The following is a 23,138-nucleotide window of genomic DNA, read 5'->3' on the forward strand; positions in this document are numbered from 1 at the left end:
GATATTGAGTCTATATCAACACCGTTATACAGAAGGTAGGTATGAAAGGAACTCTGCCTCATGTGACAGAGAAAATGATACTCAGAACAATGACATCTGTGCCCAAGACATGTGGGCAAATTTAAATCATTTTTTAACATTCAACAGAACAGATGCTTTCCCTTTTTCTTTTCTTAATATTTTATGTATTTATTTGAGAGAGAGAGAGATAGTGAGAGATAGTGAGAGAGAGCACAAGCAGGGAGGAGAGGGAGAAGCTGGCTCCCGCTGAGCAGGGAGCCCAATGTGGGGCTCAATCCCAGGACACTGGGATCATGACTTGAGCCGAAGGCAGATGCTTAACTGAATGAGCCACCCAGGATCCCCAAACTTTTTTCTTTATCTACACTCATGAACTGTAAACAGAGTCTTCGATCACTGCAAATAAAGCAAGAATCACAAAAATCTATTTAATGTGCCTTCTAGCACTGAAGTTAGAGGTTATAGTAGGTCTATATACAGACTTGTGTCTCAAGGGCTAGGAGGTTAAGCTCCACAGCAAGATGCTGAAAGTCAGAGTATTTACCAAAGTGCACAGGTAAGTAGGTTACATCCTACTCCTGGCTTCATACTTTCAGATATCATGTGAAGATCCTAGTTCCACATTTTTCCCCCGAGAGAAGCACAGATGATCCAGGGTGGACACAAGAAACCTAAAAAAGCCAGCGAGGCAGAAGAATGTCAAGGTTCTCCCATGGAGCATTGGTATGGTCTCACTTCAGCCCAGCAAGCTATTCTGCTTTCTCTCCTTTTTATCAACTCCCTCAAAAGAGCCATGAAGTTTAACATTGCTCTCACAGAAACTTCCATATGGTATAAGAAAGTTGAAATTTATTTTATATATTAAAAATAGGCCAAATTTAGGAATTAAGCAATCTAGTCTTGTACTCCTCAAGTCATCTTGTGAGAAAAAACTAGATTTGGGAGACTGCTGGTTATTTTTTTGTTTTGTTTTCTTAATCTCTTGTAGACTAACACTTTTATAAGCTATAATAAAAGTGAATTACTAAAACAGATCACATCCTTTTATGCCATTGCAACATAAAATTTCTCTACCTGTTTCTAAATATTCACTTTCTGGATTTATCCCCACCTGGGAACAGTCCCCAGATCACACTTTGAATAGCACTGGTCCAACCCAAAGATGTATGGTTAGGAGACATAGGGGCAGATAACAGTGACACAGCTCAGCCAGGACATGCCCAGTGCTTTAGCCAGGAGATACCTATTCACACCGAAAGGGTGACCCCTGTGGCACAAACATACAGCTAGTCAAGTGTTCATGGTATGATCTATCACAGAGACTTTCTCCAGAGATGTCTGTGTTCCAGCTGAGACAATAAGTTCATATTCCTGCACAGTTCATGTGAGTTTTCTTTTTCTCATCTTACCATCTCTATACCATTCCTCCAAGTCATGAAAATAATTCAACAAAACATCACCCAATTTATATCTGGATTAACATTTAAAGTCCCTAACCAAGATCTATAAAGTATTTTTTTCTTCCAGCCGTTCTCTAATTTAGTGCTTAATTCTCAACCAGAAAATAATGGTATACAGTATTTGTAGATTAAATCAGCCAATTGCTTTACACACCCAGAGATAAAAGAATTGATCAATTGATAGTTTCTACTAGAGCAGAACCAGATATGAAAAATCCATAGTTTAAAATGTTTCAACTACCACTTAAAATATTGCCTTTTAAATAAACAGAATGCAGGGTCTCCACCTGTCACACATCAACCAGAAAAGAGGCATAAATTCACATTCAAAAATGTGAAAGCATTGGCTTTACACAGACCATTACTTGATGGACATTTATCAAAGTCACAGTAAATGCCAAGCCTTTTCTTTGGCCTCAAATGCTAGTAAGACCATCAAAACACCCGCACAGCTTTCATACTGAACCAATTCTCCCTTCCCAAAGGCCAGCAGTTCTCAGCTGGAGGCAATTTTGCCCACAGGGGACATTTAGTAAAGATCTGAAGATATATTAGTTGTCACAACAAGGGGAATTACTGGCATTGAGTGGGTAAAGGCCAGGGGTCTGCTAAATAAACTGCCATGCAGAGAGCAGTCCCACAATAGAGAATTTACTAGCCCAAAATGTCAACAATACTGAGATTGAGAAACCCTGTCCTAGACTGTGCTCAGCCATGTCCTCAGGAAAAAACAGATCTCCCCACCACATCAAGGTGCACCAGCGCTGCACCACAGCTGGCCTGCACCAGCTCATGACAGCCAAATGTGCATGAGTCTTCCAATCTCCATTTTTGGGGACATCATGTTGGTAACTTGAAATGGGTCATGATGGGAGTATTTACACAAGGGAAACTGGCCAACACTACAAATTAAGAGTTTTTCTTGAGAACTAATTGTTCAACATTCATCCATACATCTACTAGGCTCTCTTACTTCTATTGAGAAGGGATGTCCCTACATTACCTCTTTAAAGGTCCTATCATCAAATACAGTCACATTCTGTGGTCCTAGGGGCTAGGGCTTCAATATTTGAATTTTTAGGGACACAATTCAGCCCGTAACAAGAGATGAGTTTCCCTTTTTGTTTTTATTGTTCCTCTTTTTGTCATTCCCCAGTAGAGCTGCAGCTGTGGTGACATAAGTAGCTAAAATTTGAGGAGAAATCCTATCTTCCTGACAAGAGAAAATGAGAAGGAAGGAAGGAAGGAAGGAAGGAAGGAAGGAAGGAAGGAAGGAAGGAAGGAGGGAAGGAAGGAAGGAAGGAAGAGGTAGGGAGGGAGGGAGGATTCCTTTTGCTCCCAAGCATGAGAGGAAGGAATCCCAGGCTTGCTGTCTCCCTCTCTCTCCTTCTTCTTGCCACATGGCCCTGCAGATGGGCACCGGTTACGTAGCTACATCTCTGGTGACGGTGTATGTAGCTACAACTGTAGGAAACAAACAAAACAAAATAAAACAAACACCTTATTTCTGGCCAAAGGAACACGAAAATGAGCCCTGGCAAGCTGGACCATGTGGAGAGAGTTTCCAAAAGGAAAGCACTGGAGGTGAGGATCCCCTAATTCTGTGTATAACATGACATAGGCCCTGGCTCACTGCTGAGCTAAGAAATCAGAGCAGCATACAAGGGCTTTGAACCCACTGAAGTGGGACAAATTTGCCCTCTGAACCAAAGCACATCAACTGCCTGCTAGGGGAAAAGAATATTTTTTTCCAGATAATTTTAACAAGGTTATACTTATTTTATTTTCTTATTTTCTGTATTCTTTTTTTTTTTAAGATTTTATTTATTTATTTGACAGAGATAGAGACAGCCAGCGAGAGAGGGAACACAAGCAGGGGGAGTGGGAGAGGAAGAAGCAGGCTCATAGCAGGGGAGCCTGATGTGGGGCTCGATCCCAGAACGCCAGGATCACGCCCTGAGCCGAAGGCAGATGCTTAACCGCTGTGCCACCCAGGCGCCCCTCTGTATTCTTGAGGCTCTGGCATCGGGGCCTTGCTGACCAGGAAAGACTGCCCCTCCCAGGGTTAGCTAATTCCTAGAAATAGCAGACAACTGGTCCTGTGAGCATGCCTTTAATATGCAAACCAATCCAGAGTTCACACTCCCCAACCTCCTCTTTGAACTCTTAACACTCCAGGCCAATATTCCCCTGATCTAATCACTCCAGGACCAGGTACCAGACAATTTAGGGCAGCCCCTACATCTCAGAGCCTGCTGAAATTACTGAAACTAGCCCATCCTAAACCTGCTTACCCTGTCTCTTCCATTACTTCCTGTGGAAACCATACAAAAGTGTCTCACCACAATTTCCTTGGGCTCCCTCTGCTTCCTGACCAACCCCAGTGCTTCTGGTGTGGTCCTTCTTGTAGCAAGCCTACACCTCTTGGGACCTCCAATAATCTTTTAATTGGCAATTGTCTCCTGATCTGCCAGCCTCACCAAACCTAAGTCATAATAAAACCCACAATTTACAACAAAGAGCCAGAGTCTACATAATCTTTTTTAGAGTCTACACAAACTTTTCCACCTTTTCTCTTTTTCCTATTTTACCTAAGTATGTTGATAAAGTTACCAACACAATATATTACTATTTCAAAATATTTCCTCATATTGTATATTATCGACTAATATGTTATAGTTAAGAAGACAGTTCTAGATAGTACTTCAAGTAAACAGTGATTTTTCAAATTCATGAGTCTAACATATTTACACATCCATTCTAAAAGCCAATGTATTTATGAATGCTACCATTCTACCTATCACTAGTTTTCCCTGAGACTGCTATTTGTCCTTAACTGTCCCTTTTCCCTTGTAAGACAACTGAAAGCCTCCACATGGGCACCCGGAACAAAGATGCATTTCCCAGTCTTCCCCTTACAGTTAGCTGTGGACATGTAATAAAGTTCAGGACAGTAGGATGTGTGTAGAAGAAAGATGTGCAAATTCCAGGCTAGACTGTCCATGAGCTGGAATGTGGAATTGGTGGTGAGCCATCGTGGACCATGAGAGGAGGACAGCACTTAGGGATAGCAGAATAGCAAGAGCAAAGGAGCCTGAGGCCCTGACAACCCTGTGGAGCAGAGCTGCCGCACCAACTCAAATTCATAAGAGAGAGAGAGAAGCTGCTTCCTTAATCCACTATTACTTTAAATTCTCTCAAAAGAAGTCAGACTTATATCCTTATATTCACTAAGAGAATGCACAACAACTGATTTTTTAAAGGCTTTAAAGTATTTTTGAATTGTGTATTAGCCTTCTCTGAAAGAAATATTATTGATACATGAATTTCTCAATATTAGTGTATCACTATTTGAAATTTCAAGCCTAGGATTTAAAGAACTGTTGTTTTCTTGACATTAGGTACCAAGATGAAAAGCCAAATTAATGCAACTCTCTGGGAGAACTACCTTGTTTAATATTTACATTAATATTAATACATTAATTTTATATCAAATTAAAGAACTTAAATCCATAAGAACTCTTAAAACCTATTGCTCTTTTAATATCAGTATGGACCTGTCTTCAAAGTTGAATTACACAATTATAAAACCAGGATAAGATGGAACATTAGAGAACAATTCTTTATAATTAAGACTCATCTGTCAAGAAAGGTGGCTTTAAAAAGGATTGCAGTGAATCCCAGCAACAAATAGAAAGCATAGAATCTCTAGCCTAGGAGAGTACCCAAAAGTAGGGTCAGCTAGCTTAAGCTTCAGTCACTTTATAATGCATTATTATCACCCCCACTTCAAAAAACCACCTTAAATGAGGCAGCTTCATGGACCTCTGAAATTAAGCATTTTGAGTGGAGCACCTCATGCTTATTTGTATACCCAGCCTGCAAAACTCTTGAGCCTCTTGTGTCTTAGAGGACCCAACTTTTATCAATACAAAGGGAGGCAAGAGGCAGCAAAGAGGCTCTATGTTCTTCTCTCTTCCTATTTCTTCCTCCAGTTAACTATAAGAAGGGAATGAAATAAAACAGAAACATATGACAAAGCTATAGATTTTGCCTAAGTCTATCCCTAAATATCCTGGGAACAAAGTTGTTAGGGCATAGAGGAAAGCTAAGAAGTCTTCCCTAGAATTTCAAATTTTAAATCCTAGATGGCCAATACTCAAACAATGATGGGTATTTGGAGGCTCAAAATTGAAAATGAATCAAAATAATTTAGGACCAGCCAATATGATCAATCTAGAAAAGGTACTCTATTTTACTAAATGCATCTCCATGAGTAAAATAAAATTGTTGAGACAACTATAGTTAGAACTTTCTCTCTTCAGCCTCAATCTTAGGATAAAATATGACCTTTAGAAATAGCTCCCATTCTTTCTTTCTAACAGATTGGCGAGAGAGGGACTAAGGAGAAACTAGAATTTCTCTGATGTTTAAAGGAGCAGGTTGAATGGTGTCTCCCAAAATACATGTTCACATCTTAATCCCCAAAGCCTATGAATGTTATTCAGGGGGAAAAATGGTCTCTGTAGACATAATAAAGAATCTTGAGGGGCGCCTGGGTAGCGCAGTCGTTAAGCGTCTGCCTTCGGCTCAGGGCGTGATCCCGGCGTTCCGAGATCGAGTCCCACATCGGGCTCCTCTGCTGGGAGCCTGCTTCTTCCTCTCCCTCTCCCCTGCTGTGTTCCCTCTCTTGCTGGCTGTCTCTCTGTCACATAAATAAATAAAATCTTTAAAAAAAAAAAAAAAGAATCTTGAGATGAAATCATTCTGGTTTATCCAGGTCTCCCTAAATCAAATGACAGTAGCTTATAAGACACAGAGAGAAACAAAGGAGTCAAAGTGATCATAGAGGTAGAGATTAGCGTGATACAGCCACAAACCAAAAAAGCCAAAGAACACCTGGAGCCATCAGAAGCTGGAAGAGGTGAAGAGGAATTCCCTGGAGACCTTAGAACCAGTGCAGCCTTGCCAATACCTTGCTTTCAGACTTCTGGCCTCTAGAAACACGAGAGAATAAATTAGTCTTGTTTTAACCCACCAAGTTAATAGTAACCTATTGTGCCACCACAGGAAACTAATGTAGTAGGTTAAGCTCTACAGATAATCTGAATATGAAGGCCATGGTGCCAATGTGATATGCAAGATCCAATGGCATTCTTCTCTCTCTTCCATGAGCAGAAACACTAAAGACAATGTAGCTTAGCCAGGGTTCAAGACAACCATTAATTCAGATCCTCCATAAGTAACAACCACCCTAGAGGAAATACCTAGACCTCTGAGAGTCTTCTGTTCTGGATTCAGGAGTAGGAGAATAATTCATTCTCTTTTTTTTTTTTCCTTTTGTCCATCCACCCCAAAACTAAGCATCTCCTCTTTTAAGTACCTATTAAAATAGTATTTCATTGATTGACTCACAGTAGGAAGAATTGAAATAGGTTGTCTGTGAGACTGTAAAGTTCTCCTGAAGCCATTTTTCAGCAATATGAATTCACTTCCACTCTAAAAATTTATCATAAGATCAGAGTGAAGATGTACACAAAACTTTATCTGCAAAGTGTCACAGCATTATTTATAGTAGCAAAAATATGTAAAATAACCTAGATAACCAACACTGAGGATTGAGTAAATAAATTTTAGGACAACCACACAAAAATATTACATACAGCCACTAAAAAAGAATGCTCCTGGTGATACATATGTTGACAAGTAATATATTGTTGAGTGGAATATGATTATAAAATATTATGAATGGCTTTTTCTCCATCTGGTATGAAACACACAGAAATGTCTATATGATGATACAACAAAATAATGATGGTGATTCTCTGGGTTTAAAATTATAGGTGATTTTTATTTCTTTATGTTTACAACATTTAAATAATACATATATATGACTTAATTTAAAAGGTATTTAAAGGTAAACGCATAAGAAAATTATAGACATTGAAACAACTGCGAATTTTACCAAAAACTCTTCTATTCACAAATGCCAAATAATTAGTTGATATTTCTGTAACTTTTCCTCTGGGCAACTCAAAATGTCTTTCTGGTTTTATCATTCCCTTGTTAGAGCAGTGGAGACCTTACATATTTGCAGTTCATTAATTGCCTATTTGAGAAATCTGATGCAATTCACTAAATATACTGGATAAAATAATCAGAAAATAGTTAATAGACAAAAGCAACCTCAGCATTTTTCAGGGAAACCCTGAAAAAGAATTACATTGCATGACTCAAATTAAACATATGATTTGTAATGAGACCCATTTCAGATCACATCATTAAATAAAAGCAGTCACTCAATTTTTCTAGTTGCCAGGCATGTCACAGGATTATGTAATTATTGCCATCGTTATATCAGTTTGAAGGGTTAACATAATTGAAGCACAGTCTACAAGTTTATGAAAATTTAGCAGATATAAAAGCACACTTCCTTAACAGCTCACAGTATCTTAAGTAGGGCAATAGTAAAGAAAATACTCCTGAATGATTTCACTTTGCTTTTTGTGTTATTACAAATAAAACTCGCTAGGAGAAAATTTAAAAATTTGACAAATAACTGACAATTTGGCAAACTTTTCATTGCATAACTTCATATAAAACAAATTAATAAGGGAAGACTCATAACAAATTAATATATGGAAATAGGTCTAAACTCAATGAGATTACATTAAAATCTCATTTCATTCTATTAAAAATTCAATAAAATGATGCCAATTAAATGAAGCAATCGGTAAGAACACAGAGTTTTACTTGATGTTTCATCTATTCTCCCTCATTATTAGGTTTCATTTTTAACAGCTTGTTGACAGTAATTCTCTCCTGACAGTACCAGAGCTAGAATCATGACTCAGCTTTGAAACCAACTTGGAGAAAAAAAATAATCCTCAAATTGCCATTTAGCACATCTGCTTCTCCAGGTAATTGAATTCTCGCAGAAAATACATCATTGGAGATGTATTAGAAGTAACGGCAGAGAGAATGAAGTTAGTAGGTGGAAGCACTAAAAATACAGAATAAAGAACAGCACAGAGCATAAGAAAATAATTTAGAAAGTTGCTACTTGCTGTAATTTCTATTGCATTTAAACTTGGAGATTAGTCCCCAAAAGACTAATCCATTCCCGTTTTTATTTATGCACTGCAGGCTTCAATTTAAAGAGGTGTGGTGTGCTTGCTGGGCCTGCTGATTTTAAGTGTCATATCCTGGGGCTTAGTCTATTGAAACACCCTGATAATGGATCCAACCACACTTCCAAACAGTCCACCCACCAGGTCTCAGCTGGACTGGCTCATTACAAAAATTCATAATCATTCAGCACATGGATTCAGAGTGCACCAGCAACTGAGGTGCCAGCAAAAAGCAATATTATTTTGCTAATCTCCAAGCAACACAGAGGCAGAGTCATGGCAGATATTTTGTAGTTTTGGGGTCTTCATTCCACTTGGTTTATATGTGGGACACACAGACTCAGTGAGGGATTAAGCCTCGTTGACCATGCACTGAATTTGGAATGTTTTCTCCAAACTTTTATAATCCCAGGCCCTTTGTAAATCCAGACCTAACAAACAGGTGCACTTATTTTAATGGCTATTCTAATCAATCAAATGCCCAGAGCAACTAAGGAACATCAACTATCCCAGAATTTTCTTAAAGAGGGATTTTCCTAATGAAATTGTAAAAGAATAATGGAATATTTTATAAAGTCTAGCACACCAGCAGACTAGTATTTGGTGACTTGCTTATATGTATAAGGTAGCTAAGCAATAAATATTTTTTAATGAATAAACAGCTAGTAAGTAACTTATCAACAAACACAGAAGAAACACTCCAAAATTGATTCGTTATAAAAGGAATAGAGCCGAACTTCTCACCTAAAAATGGTTCTGTCCCTCTGCCACAGAATATTTGTTGGGATCTGGAAACCTTTCTGTCACATTTCAGGAGGATGCTACTGGTATCTACTGTGTAGGGGCTGGGGATATTGCTAAAAGAGAATTCCCATAACCAAGGTCTACCCAGTCCAAAATGTCAGTAATAGCAAGGTTGTGAAACCCTAGGTTAGAGAAAAAGGAGGAATTCTAACTCAGGATTGGCTAATTGATAAATTGATAAAGTAGAACAGTCTTTAGGGACCACTCATCATCTTCTGTTGTCTCTCTTTTCCTTTTCTATTTCTTCTCCTATGCTATTTTTCCTTCTTTATCTTGTTCACCTGGCTTAGGCCCTGCAGGAACACTCAGGGACATCCAGAAGCCTAGCTTCGCTTTCAGTGCACCGAGCAGCTAGAGGACTGATGACCCTCTGGTGAGAAGCAAGGAAAATCAGGTTCCTGTATTATAACAAGATGACTAATCGTTAATATTTATGAAATTTTGAAGGAGCACTTTGTCCCTGACAAACAATGACCAGTATGTGAACATGAATTAGATAAGAGCCTGGACACAAGACCTTCATAATAATACTGAACAGAGAAATAGAAAAACAATTGATAAAAATGAAACAAGGACAAAATCAAGGAATGGGTATTTTGGTGGCATTTGAACTCAACCTTGGAGATAGAAGGATGTCATTTAGGCTACAAAAGCCTGATTGTGAGTTGGGAAGACATCAGAGTCACCAAAGCATGAGGCAGTAGTCTATGAGGAAGGGGAAATACAACCTTTTTTGGACCATTGTTGAACACCTTTTGGTCATCTGGTGAAACCAGTGGAACCCTTCATAGAACAATGCTTTAAAAATGTGTAAAATAAAATACACAGGATTAAGAACCAATCTGAAAACACAATTCTATCAATAGAACTCATCAGTGGTCCATGGACCCTGGGTAATCCATTCCCATCTGGATTCTAAGGCCAAACTTCAAGAGTTAATTTAACTTCCAGGCTAAGGAATAAACAGGTAATGGGCAAGAATGAATGACACAGCCTAGAACTAGGAGACACTACTGTTATCCACCACGTCCTATAAAAAGAGGAAATCATACAATGGGAAGAGGGCACCTGAAGGTCAGTGCTAGGACCAAATAAAAGAAAGGCTCAGAGAACTAAAATAAGGATGCAAAAAGTAGGCTTTGCTGGATTGGGATGTCCACCCTCATCCTTCTCTGAAGGATGCTCACTTTTCCTAGTCAGAGGGTTGTTCTCACACCACAGAATACTATTCTTCAATGATGAGAGCTAACCATGTGGATGTGTGCAACTTTTTCATCCTTTTCCAAACCACCTCGAAGCTCAGTACTTCTGAGAGAATGTTTAATGACTAGCTCACAAATTGCTTTTCTCTGTTTATTTCCTGCTTTTGAGTAAATCAAGCTCTTTAAACCCTGTAATTGAAAGAAATTCAAATTCTTAGGTCTTAGAAAAACTGTGGAAATCTCCATAGTTGGGTGTGGCTGATCAGGTCATAAACCTCCAGACTTGCCTCTGGAGTGCCTAACTCTTGGCATCACTCCAGTGGGTTGCAGGGCTCACGTAAAGACTGTTTATTTCTGGGAATATCTGAGAAGCAACTTTGGTTGTTCTGAGGAGCCACCATTGATTCTGTCTTTGGGAAAAGTTACCAAGACTTCCAAAATGTCTTTTTGGGGGAATGGCAACAAAGCTGCTGGGGACTGTATTGAGAACAAACAACCAACACCAAACAAGGACTTGAGAAGGGTAAGAATCTGTCCCAAAACACTGCAACTCAGGCCTTACTCCCACACCCACTTAGAACCAACCATAATCAAAGGGCACCTCAGTGGCTCAGTCATTTAAGCAACCGACTCCTGATTCAGATCAGGTCATGATCCCAGGGTTGTGAGATCAGGTCCCACATCAGGCTCCACACTGCAAGTGGAGCCTGCTTAAGATTCTCTTTCTCTCCCTCTACCCCTCCCCACTCCACCACTGTCACACCTGCACACTCTCTCTCTTAAAAAAAAAAAAAAATGATACCATGTTCTAAATATCAGAGGTTGGGTCACTCAGGAAAAGCAGTGACTCACTCAAAGTACCTTCAACTATTATCCCTAGTGCACCGCAATGTGTGAACTGTGACCACTACCATAACTCAACTATGTCTTATTGTAGAAACAAACTGTTAGTTGCAACTAATTGTAGATGCATGATGAAAGCTGTAGTTTTTTTTTTAATTTTTGTTTTGTTTTTGTCAGAGGGATATGTTAAAAAACACGCACTAATATGCAAAAGATATTTCAAAAACACTAAAACTTCTTCCCTAAGATGTTTCCATGCGAAGTAAAGGTCAATATGCTACCCTTCCCCACTCAGATGACACTTTAAGTGTCATTGGTGGATTTCTGTAGCTAATACTGCAAACCACACAGAGTGCATTCACTTTGGCAACTCACAGTTTGAACAGGGGATTCATTCGGAAATCAGCCAGCCAACATCCAAACGGATAGTCAGAATGCTAAAGGAAGGTCATAAAGTTTAGAGTGCAGTGACAGCAACAGGGCCTAACTTTTCAACTGTATGTGGGAAAAGGGTTGCTGAATTATCTGTGGAAAACCAAATGCATCTTTACTGTCTACTTGAACGACTGGTATACGGAGCAACAAATCTAACAGCCCAGGAGTGTGCAAATTAGATGCTCTCTCTTCCAGGTGTTATGATGTAGCTATTACATTCATTCTTTGCATTAATGGAGTTACATACTGATGATGCTTCATGGGTCACCCAAGGCATATATCTTCTTCTAACATTTTGATGATTTCATGTACCTCATAGAAAAAGCACATTAATGAAGATGAGCTTCATTTTGAAAGGTGAAAAGAGAGAGGTTTCAGTGCAAACTGTGACCCATTAATGGATAACTAAGAACTTATCTCTGCAGAGCCATTTCCTAACTTGAAAGAAGGAAGGAAGGGAGGGAGGGAGGGGAGAGTAAAAAAGAAAGATTGAACAATGATTCAACTTGTGATTTAACATTCAAGAACCTAACAAATGCACTCAGTGAAAATCTAGCCTTGTTATGCCCTCCTGACTTTGATAAACATTCCTGGTTCAGACAGATGCCTCCGACATTTGACTTGAGGCACCGCTGTCTCTGATAACGAAGAGAAACACCCAGGGATATACACACACAAGGAACTTTTAAAGGAAAACTCTGTAACTTTCTATTTCAAGGAAAATCTTGGTTGTCCAAGAAACTGACTTATTCAGCAGGTTTGTTGAAATATTCTTCCTGTACAAAATTCAAAAGGAAGACAGGCAACATTTGTGTTTAGACAATATTCTATCAGAGTTAATCAGAACTATGGTAATGTTCATAAGACATGTGTTAACACAGCATGCTGAATACAACAGATCCGCCATGTAAGTGAATGATAAAATATTATGCGAGGAAGTGTAAGTTACTTAAAAATATAGTCCCTAAACTCTAAGAACTTTTTAATCTAATACAATGTAATGCACACAGATATTTGTTTTTTCAAAATGGAGAAGAGATTTATTGACACAGAAAAATAACTAAGTTCTAAGTTTTGTTTGTTTGCTCATTATTTTGTCATTTTGGATCTCTTCATTTGCCTTTAAATGTATTTTTCTATGCCTCCAGAACATTTTTTATTACATACTGCTTTTAGTAGCTTTCAGTGTTTGTAAAAATTGTCCCAGATTTTTAGGATTTAGACATCCTTTTAATAATCTATTTTGATCACTCATCATCTTTTCTCTACCCACAGTTCATTCTGCTTGAATCGGTCTACTAAGTGTGGACATACTAATCTTTTGTTCAGCAAGCCACAGTCTAGTTCCAATAGTGCCATGGGGAAATGTATGGAGACCATGAGTGTCTGAACACTACCCATTAAAACCATTCTTAGTAATTGGCTTAAAGAAAGCGTTTTGCAATATTTGTTATAAATACTGATTTTATTTACTCTAATACTCTACAAATCAAAAGAAATGAATCCATTAGACATAGCTTTTTAAGGTAGGAGCATTTCTGATGGAGTTGGAAATAATATTAAGGAATCTCAAGGGCATTAAGCCTGAAAATAAAGCCATTAGATCTTCTAAACAAATGGAGCCAATAATGGGAGAGATTATGTGCATGTGCAGTTTGTCTCTCCCCCCACCGCAAGTTCCTAAAACACACCACCAAGAGGAAGTAATAACCCTGCAGATATTCAAAGTCCAATTTTTACTCACATTGATTATTTTTAAAATTTTGAAATATCATTTTTTTACCTCCATCTGAAAGTATTTATAAGACTAGAATTCCAGGGCTGCATTCACTATAGTATTTTATGAAAGCAATATTTTTCTTAGTCCTATTGGGAGGGGCAAAATGGAAAAATATTGTGACAGGCATAATTTTCTAGTCACTTTCTAAATTACACCATATTCTTTTTTTAAAGATTTATTTATTTGAGAGAGAGCAAGCTGGGGAGGGGGAAGAGGCAGAGGGAGAGGAAGAGAGAGAATCTCAAGCAGACTTAGCTCTGGAGCCCATCATGGGGCTCAACTTCAGGACCCTGAGATCATGACCTGAGCTGAAATCAAGAGTCAGATGCTTAACCAACTGTGCCACCCAGGCTCCCCTAATCTAATCCATATTCTTGTCCTAATTCTCATTAGTTGGACAACATGGACTTTCACTGTAGGATTATCAGCTGGTAAATATAAGAGAAAACAAATACTCTTCTTCAGACCTAATTCAAATTATGAGTTTTTACCTTCTCTCAATTTCCACTTTTTATCCCCTCATCTCTGAACCCAGAAATTGAGATATCATCTTTTTAAAAGGAAAAGCCTAAAGTCATTTCTCAGTCCTGAAACTCTGAGTTAATTCATTTCTGAAACAGATCAACGTCCATCAACACCGTTGGCCCCATCACACCCAGTCATTCTAGATGATAAAGTAGAAGAGACGATACACATGGTCAGCTGCCCCTTGAGAGAAAGAGACATGTTATCTTAATAGCATTGATTACAAATCTACAGTGTATGTCATGGTTGTTTGACCAAAATATTCTATATCTGTGCTTCTAATATCACTCAGGAAGATGTCAACAAAATGCAGTGTTTGAACTATATCACAGGTTCACAGAAAGAGGTTGTCAGTACTCTTGAAAGTTGATTTAGCATTTTTTTTTTAATCAGGTTATTTTCATCTTTATAACATATAGTGTTTGTGATGACTCAGGGCTGTTTTAAACAAAAATTCACTAGTTTTCTATTCATCATACCAAATTTTGGCCCTATAATTTCTGAGCAGTCCCCTTCAATTCAAATATACTATAGATATTTTAACAGGGGTGCATAGTCAGGGAATTATTTTTCTAATTTTCTCTACAAGCAAAATGTTTCTACCTACACTGTAGATGTACAAGCACTACTCCATGTGCTAGGGACAAAATATGCTAGCAGTTAAATGCAATAAGATGTCAAAACACAGTCAAAGAAAAAAAAAGTGTGCAGTAGGTATTTGGAACAAAATGGAAAGTATAAGTCCATTTGAGTTAATTCTGCTCTCTCCTAACATGTTAAAATTTACAAATGTTAGCCATTTGTTTATAAGATTTTTAGGAATTATATTTAATATTAGTTCTTTTATTAAAACACTGGAGAGGGGCGCCTGGGTGGCTGAGATGGTTAAGCATCTGCCTTCAGCTTGGGTCATGATCCCAGGGTCCTGGGACAGAACCCTGCGTCAGGCTCCCTGCTCAGTGCAGAGCCTGCTTCTCCCTCTTCCTCTGCCATTCCTTCCACTTGTGTTCTCCGGCTGTATCTCTCTGTCAAATAAATAAATAAAATCTTATAAAAATTTTAAAAAAATAAAAAACTGGAGAAATAGTGAATCATGCTATTCCAGTAAAGTACACCAATAACATTTATGGATGCTGACATGACACTAAATATTCTTTATGTATTAACATGGCAACCTTCTAAAGATCTAATTTTCAAATCAAATCAAATCAAATTTTGGGAAAACATTGAGCCCATTCAAGAAGTATTGCAGACTCCTTATCTTTCATTTCTGTACAAATAATTTATCCCTCTGAAAATATTTGAGTCAATCTCTATTATTACTTTTATGTCCTATCAATATTAGAACTCTTTGCGTCTATCCATGACTCCAACAAACCCTATTTAAACCAATGGTGGGATTCACTGGAATCATTAATCTTTTAAACCTCAAACTCAAAAGTCAGTCTTAAGATATTTCCACCTTTCACAAAACACTCTATCTAGTTCTGACCTTTGAAATGTACTATAATTATTAGGAAGGAGTGGCAGCTGGCTCTCAACATAAAACTCAAAAAAATTACTGGGGAATTTTTAATTTCTTTTTAACTGGCGAATTTCTAAACACATTTCCCATTTCTTTCATCAGTGGCTCATCTAGCCACTATGATAAAGCAGAAAAGATGAGTGTTCAGATAAGACTAGGTTACAGAAGAGAAGATTTAGATTAAACTTGTGTTATTGCTGAAATAATTCACTTCTAAATTACCTTGTCACTTAAATTTGGTTTAGTTTTTCTTAATTTGCAACACGAGTTATCATATTTTAATCTTCAAAATATTGAACAGAGAATCAATGCCAAAACAAAATTACATTTAAAACACTACCTTTTTTATCGTTAGCTATTAGACTTGTCTCAAATAAATAACTCTTCTAGCATGTTTATATATAACTAAGAAAGTATGTGTAGTTCCTAAAGTAATAACACAAGTGAAAGGAATTGCTTTCAGTTAAAGAAGCCACAGTTTATGCATGGTGGAATAATTATTTCAACAAAAAACAATACTCACAGAAATAATTGGTTAACAACTTATGTAACCAATCTTTTCAATGTAAAACAGAGTAATCTTTGAAAGGTGTTATTTAGTGGGAAGGGAAAAAATAAAGCATTTAACAACACAGCTAATGCTAAAATCATAAGAGTTAGATTTTAAAATATCATGAGCAGAAGCTTTTTAAAAAATTCAGTACACTGAACCCTAACTCTTGCTTAATGGAGCATGCATGCCTACATGTTCAAGGTTAACGATACTTTCATTCAATGGTTTAAAGAATCTCAAAAACATTAGAACATTGACCCTCACTGTATCCCAGATAGTAACACCAATAATCTCTATTTGTAGATATAGAAAATAGGATACAGAGATAAAATGAATAAAAACTCAAGCATTTAGCCCAATGCTTTTGAATGCATCCCTGGCCACCACTTCTTTCTTATCACAAAGAAATCTAAACTCTTTAAGTAACATAATCTCTTAGAGAAATTTCCAAAGAATTAAAACAGATGTGGGTCTTTGCTTTCATGAATGCGTTTCTTTACTGTGGTCATAATTGTCTCCTTCAAGGTCTTCTTTATAAGCCTTATGGATTATTTTTAAAAATACATTATCTTGACCTCTATTTCTTAGTATATGTTTTGAGAGTATATAACTTCTATATACTAACTTCTATGGAGTACTGCCTGGGCATTAAAATTTTTTTCAAATCTCCTCAGGCAATTCCACGTGCAACAAAGTTTGAAAATAACTGCTCTATACTACATTTTCTGTAGAAAAATAAAACTCTACTGAAATCTGAATTTTTCACATAATTGCCTTAATTCTTCCTTTTACAAAGTAGGACAATATTTGGGCCTCACCTAAACAAATAGGCAGGAAATAAGGTTTTCATAGGACATTCACTTCTTTATAGTTGAAGTACATGTGCAATAGATCATCTCTAAATGACAAACCTTAACATCCTAAGGGAAGATCATCAATGTTCTTTGATGTGGACACTCAAATGTGGACACAGTCTTTTTAGAATTAGCAAACATTATCTTTACACACTGGTTCAACTTTCAGATGCTGCCCTTGTCAACTCTGAACCTGTGTATAGGACTCCCTTCTGCATCTAAAAAGCAGATGACCCTTTAAGGCCTTGCCAGATGAAAATCTCCTCACAGGTAAGTTACAGGCTGGCAGAGCAGCTAGTTTCATGAGTGATGACTCCAGTCACTACAATACTCCATCCTCCTCTAAAATGGCTCCCAGCCTGTTTCATTCATGCTCTCAGTTCTGCTCCATGGGGTAAAACTAAGTCTACTCAACCTCCCACTAAGAGCTCTTTACAGTTTGACACAATTACCATCCTCTCTTTCCCACTTTTCTTCCCTTTTCCTAGAAAGATTGAAGATGGATGCCATCAACACAAATGCCCATCTAGAATCTAATTACACATTCTGTCAATCATTCGAGTTCCAGTTAGTGATTGCTACATTAAAAACAACAACAAACATTAGTGATTTAAAACAACAATTTATTATTTTTACTTTACAGTGTGTGGTCTGACTGGCCTTATCTGCAGTTTTTGATTAAGGTCTGCCAAGTGGTTGCAAGTCAGATAGCAGTTATATAGTTACTATATAGTCTACGAAAGTTCGAGTAAGATGTGTATCCAATGTGGCCTCGTTACTCACTTCATTGATCCTTGTCCCCTCTCTCTCCACCTGCCTTCTCAATCTCCCAGAGGGTTATCATTTGGCATGGACTATGCACCACTTGATGGTCCCAAGGTTGTCTCACTTGTAATATGGCAGCTGACTTACAAGAAGCAGGAAGCAGAAACTTTGATTACATTTAAGGGCTATGCCGAGAATTGACACAATGTCATTCTGGTTATACATATTTTATTGCTTAAAGCAGTCACTATATCTGTCCATACTGAAGCAGGCAAAGAGATAAACTCCATTTCTTGATGGGGTCACAATACAGAAGAGCATGTGGGATGGAAGATATTGTTGTGATATTGTTGTGATTATCCATGAAAAATACAGTTTGCATCATTCAGCCAAACTTTCAGAAGTGTCCTTCACATCCTAGGCACCAGGCTAGTTTCTCATGATTAAAAGTCATGATTGAAAGTCTCAATAAGTTAATTTTAGCAGCTGAGTCACATACCACCTCCATCCTCTAAATTCTTTTTCATAGGAACTACTGCCTACTTTTTCATAGGAACTATATTAAAACAACAACAACAACTATCTTTACAACTTGGCTTCTATCTCTATGAAGTTTCACCTAGTTGATCTCAGCCTTTTATTCTAGCCTCAGAGTATAATTCTGAATTCTATTATCTACTGCTTTGATTCTCATCATCTAAAAAGCATTCCTTGGGGGCGCCTGGGTGGCTCAGTCGGTTAAGCATCTGCCTTCAGCTCAGGTCATGATCCCAGGGTCCTGGGATCGAGCCCCGCGTCAGGCTCTCTGCTCAGTGGTGAGTCTGCTTCTCCCTTTCCTTCTGCCTTGTTATCTCTTTCTCTCTCTCAAGTACATAAATACAATATTTTAAAAAACATTTTAATAAAAAAATAAAAAATAAAAAGCATTCCTTCTATATTTTATATAAACCATCCATTTCTTGATTCAACACATATTTACAGAGTACCTTCACAGTCAAAGCACTGGCAAAAACATGTACATTGAATGTAACTTGAGCAATGACTTAACCCTTTGTCATATTACTCCACATCTACCTAAGGCTAATATTAATTCATCAACACATCCTGAATAGAGCTGTTCAAAGGGGCTGAAAACTATGCAAATGTATTATATGCTTTTCTACAGCTAGTTCACAAGGAAAGCCTAGGAGGCTTTGTCAGATGCCATGTTCGCCATATTTGATCTATGGGAGCAATAGCACATCAAAAGGGAGGCAGGGAGGCAGAAAGAAAGAAATTTGGTTTAATGACAATGCATATTCAAACAGGTTCCAGTTGATCACTGCTTTCTATTTTAGGTTCTTATAGAATATTTGTTTTATAAAATATATATTTTTATAATCTCTTCAAGATTAACAACTTACTTAATTTCACATGATATCCAAAAACACCAAAACCCATTTGCAAAGAATCCAGGATTGAGATGCTTTCATTAATGAAATACTCTAAATCAATAAATATTTATCAGATCTGGATTACTGGTTTCAGAAGAACTAAAATTTAATTAAAATACTCTATTGAGCATAACTCATTGGCCTTAATGATCCAGAATTTGATTACTTTGTCTTAAGTAATTATCTTAATATTGCTTTGTCTTGTCATAATTAATAACAACAATGATTACCATATAATAGGTATGCCCTCTATAAGGAGTTCTAATTGGTACAAATTAAGAGACAAAAAGGAAAATTTTCTATGAGACTCTTCTCCCTATTTAAACCCAATAAAACGGCTTTAATGCTATAATCTCTCACACAAAAACTTTTCAGATAAGTCAAATACTTTAACTTTGACGTATATAATCTTCCAAGATATTCAACTGACACATAAATTCAGTTTCTAATAATCAACTTACTTGATATTACAGCTTTATGTCTGAATTCCCACAACTAGTTCCATAAAAGTAAACATGTAATAAATTATTTCCAATTTCATCACCACCCAAAATAGTCTAGTTTTATTATTCTACTGAATCAGATCATTCTGTGGCAAAGCTGTGCTATATTTATGTCTGGTACTTTAAGATTACATGAAAACTTCCTAGGACGAACATTCTAGAAGCTTCCTATTGCTGAAGCTTTCCTTACTATGTAATACCCTTTCATCCAGAAAAACAGAATATTGCTAAAGTCTGTTTTGCTACAAACCTGGATAAATTCATATGCCACCATCCATTTCACCTTTAAATACTTCCCAAATATGAATTAAAAGACAATTACATTAAGTAACATGCTTAAAGACCCTCTATTTTTTTCAGAATTATGTAAGCCTACCACAGTTTACAATCTTGAAGGTACCTAATTTAATGTTACTATCTATAACATTGTAAGTGTTCAAACTATTTTATTGCATTCTGTTTTTAACATATGGGGAAACTAAGTCATAGGGCTTCATAGCCTTATAAAAAGATGAGAGATGCGTCATTAATTCCATCACTAAAATTAAAAGCTTTCCAGATTCTGCTCATGAGTCCTACCTACCAGACCATAAATTCCACTTTTAAAAATCATTAAATTACCCTTTAGCTGAAGTGACAGAACAGTTCCTTTTAGACCTATGGGTCTTTGGTTCAAGTGCCAGAATAGAAGGATTTGTCATAAAACCACAAAGAGAACTTTGATTAAAGAACCCCTAATGAAGATCTGACATTTAATCTGTTCTTTTATTGGAAAAGATCTTTAAATATTCTCTCCTTATAAGTTCATTTCATATTCATTTGGAATAGTACTTGATCATAGGAACGTGAGTGTATGCTAGTACTAAAAGAAGCTAATTAAGCAATATGTTCTGTCAAGGACATCACCACCCTATTACATCCATCATCCCACTTGGATGGTTAATAATTTCAGTAATGTTGCCATGACACTGTAATGAAAATGTTTCATATCCTGCAGCTCCTTTGTCAGTTGGACCTGCTTTAAGGTCAAATGCTGGCAGTTTGGTAATAAACTTTCATATGTTTACTGTGCCCCTTTTGAGGGGGTTTCCCCCACATTAGTAAAGAAAAATGCCCAACAGAACTTAGATGTAGATAGGCTCCTGAAGATGGTCTTTCACACACCAATTACCTTTCTGAACATTCTACCAGCATGCATTGAGAAAAACAGTATTGGAAGAACTTGTACAAAGTAGCAAAGGCAAACAGCATGCATTATCAATAATAGAGATATGGATAATGCTGAAATAATATGCTAAGAAATGGAACCATATTTTAAATAACAATTTTAAAATAAATTGTTCCATGAAACTGACTTACAATTGAAGTTCTAATTGTGGTTTTTTTCTCTTTTTCCTTGTGAAGTTTTCAATTGACTAGAAATTTGTATAAAGCCAAAGAAAGTTCCAAATCCAAAATTCTACTCTAGACTGCACTAAACTCTCATCCAAAGCTTCATTTCAACAAAAACCATCAAAAGTAAAAACAGGCCAAAAGAATAGCCATAAGAATTTGGTCTTCTGAATTCTAGTCAATAGAAGTATGTGTGTATGGGTGTGTGTGGCCTTTATTCACATAAAGATAACAGGAATCCTGATAATAGTGTATCAGAAATAACACTCTCATGATCAAAAGAAAATTTATTTCAAAATAAAATAAGTCATGAGGATTAAAAGTACAACATAGGGAATATAGTCAATAATACTGTAATAACTTTGTATGGTGACAGAGTTATGGTATGTATGATAACAACTACACTTATCACGGTGAGCATTTTATAATGTACAATAGTCAAATCTCTGTGATGTAAACTTGCAATTAATATTATATTGCCAACTATACTTCAATTAAAAATAAAAAAAAGAAAAATGTACTTTCACATTAATAGTATTTTTCACTGACTGACCAAAGCAAAAGCAATAGATTTTAATCTGTATTTGTGGCCTTAAATTAGCCTATATATGGATAAATTTGAGTCTTTTGTAAGCCACTCTGAGGACAAAAAAGACTCTGGACTGGACCATAAGATCTTTGGGACACAGAGGGAATAGCTGTTTACCCTCAAAAAAATCCATAGAAAATGCTTTCCATTGACCCCTGTGAGAACATAGTCACTCTCCCAAGATTTTCAACATCAGATTCTTAAAATCTCAAGGGACTGAAGACATTAAGTCAGAAAAAGATACATGGAAAACAGTTTTAACCATCTTGCATTTTTCAGTAAGATTATAAACCAAAGAAGGAATAATTTCATAAAATATTATTCTCCAAAATATACAGAGAACTCTTAAAACTTGATTAAAAAATGGCCAAATACCTCAATAGGCAATTCACCAAAAAGATGTATAGATACCAAATAAGTTAATGAAAAGATGCTCCATATCATATGTCATCAGGAAAATGCAAATTAAGTCAAGATTCTTATCTGCGTACCTATTAAAATAGCTCAGATCCAAAACACTGAAAACACTAAATGCTAGTGAAGCAACAGAAACTCTCATACATTGCTGATGAGAATGCAAAATGGTACACCCACTTTGGAAGAGGGTTGGAGGTTTCTTACAAAACTAAACATGCTCTTACCATGAGATCCAGCAGTCGTGCTCCTTGGCATTTAACCAAAGGAGTTGAAAACTTACATCCACGCAACAATCTGCACCTGAGTCTTTGTAGCAGATGTATTCATTATTGCCAAAACTTGGGAGCAACCAAGATGTCCTTCAGTGGCTAGATGAATTATTAAGCTGGGTTAATATCCAGATAATGGAATACTATTTCATGCTAAAAAGAAATGTGTTATTAAGCCATGAAAAGAGATGAAGTAAACTTAAATGCATATCGCTAAATAAAAGAAGCCAATCTGGAAGGTTACATATGTATGATTCCAACTATATGACATCCTAGAAAAGGCAAAACTACGAGACAGTAAAAAGATCAGTGGTTGTCTGGGATGGGACAGGGAAGAGATGAAAAGGCAGAGTACAAAAGATTTTTAGAGCAGTGAAAATATTCTGAATGATATTATAATGGTGGGTACATATCATTATACATGGGTCCAAACTAACAGAATGAACACCAAGAGTCAACCCTGAGGTAAACTACAAACTTTGAGTGATTATAATGTGTCCATATAGACTCATTTTTGGTTTAAAAGAAAAAAAAAAGTACCACGTGGTGAGTGATGTTGATTGTGGGGGGAGAGAGTGTGTGTGGGAGTAGAGGGTACGTGGGTAATTTCTGTACTTTCAGTTTTATTACAACCCTAG

Source organism: Ursus maritimus, unplaced genomic scaffold (genome assembly GCF_017311325.1).
Source record: "Ursus maritimus isolate PB19 unplaced genomic scaffold, ASM1731132v1 scaffold_28, whole genome shotgun sequence".
In the NCBI taxonomy this organism is placed as follows: Eukaryota; Metazoa; Chordata; class Mammalia; order Carnivora; family Ursidae; genus Ursus; species Ursus maritimus.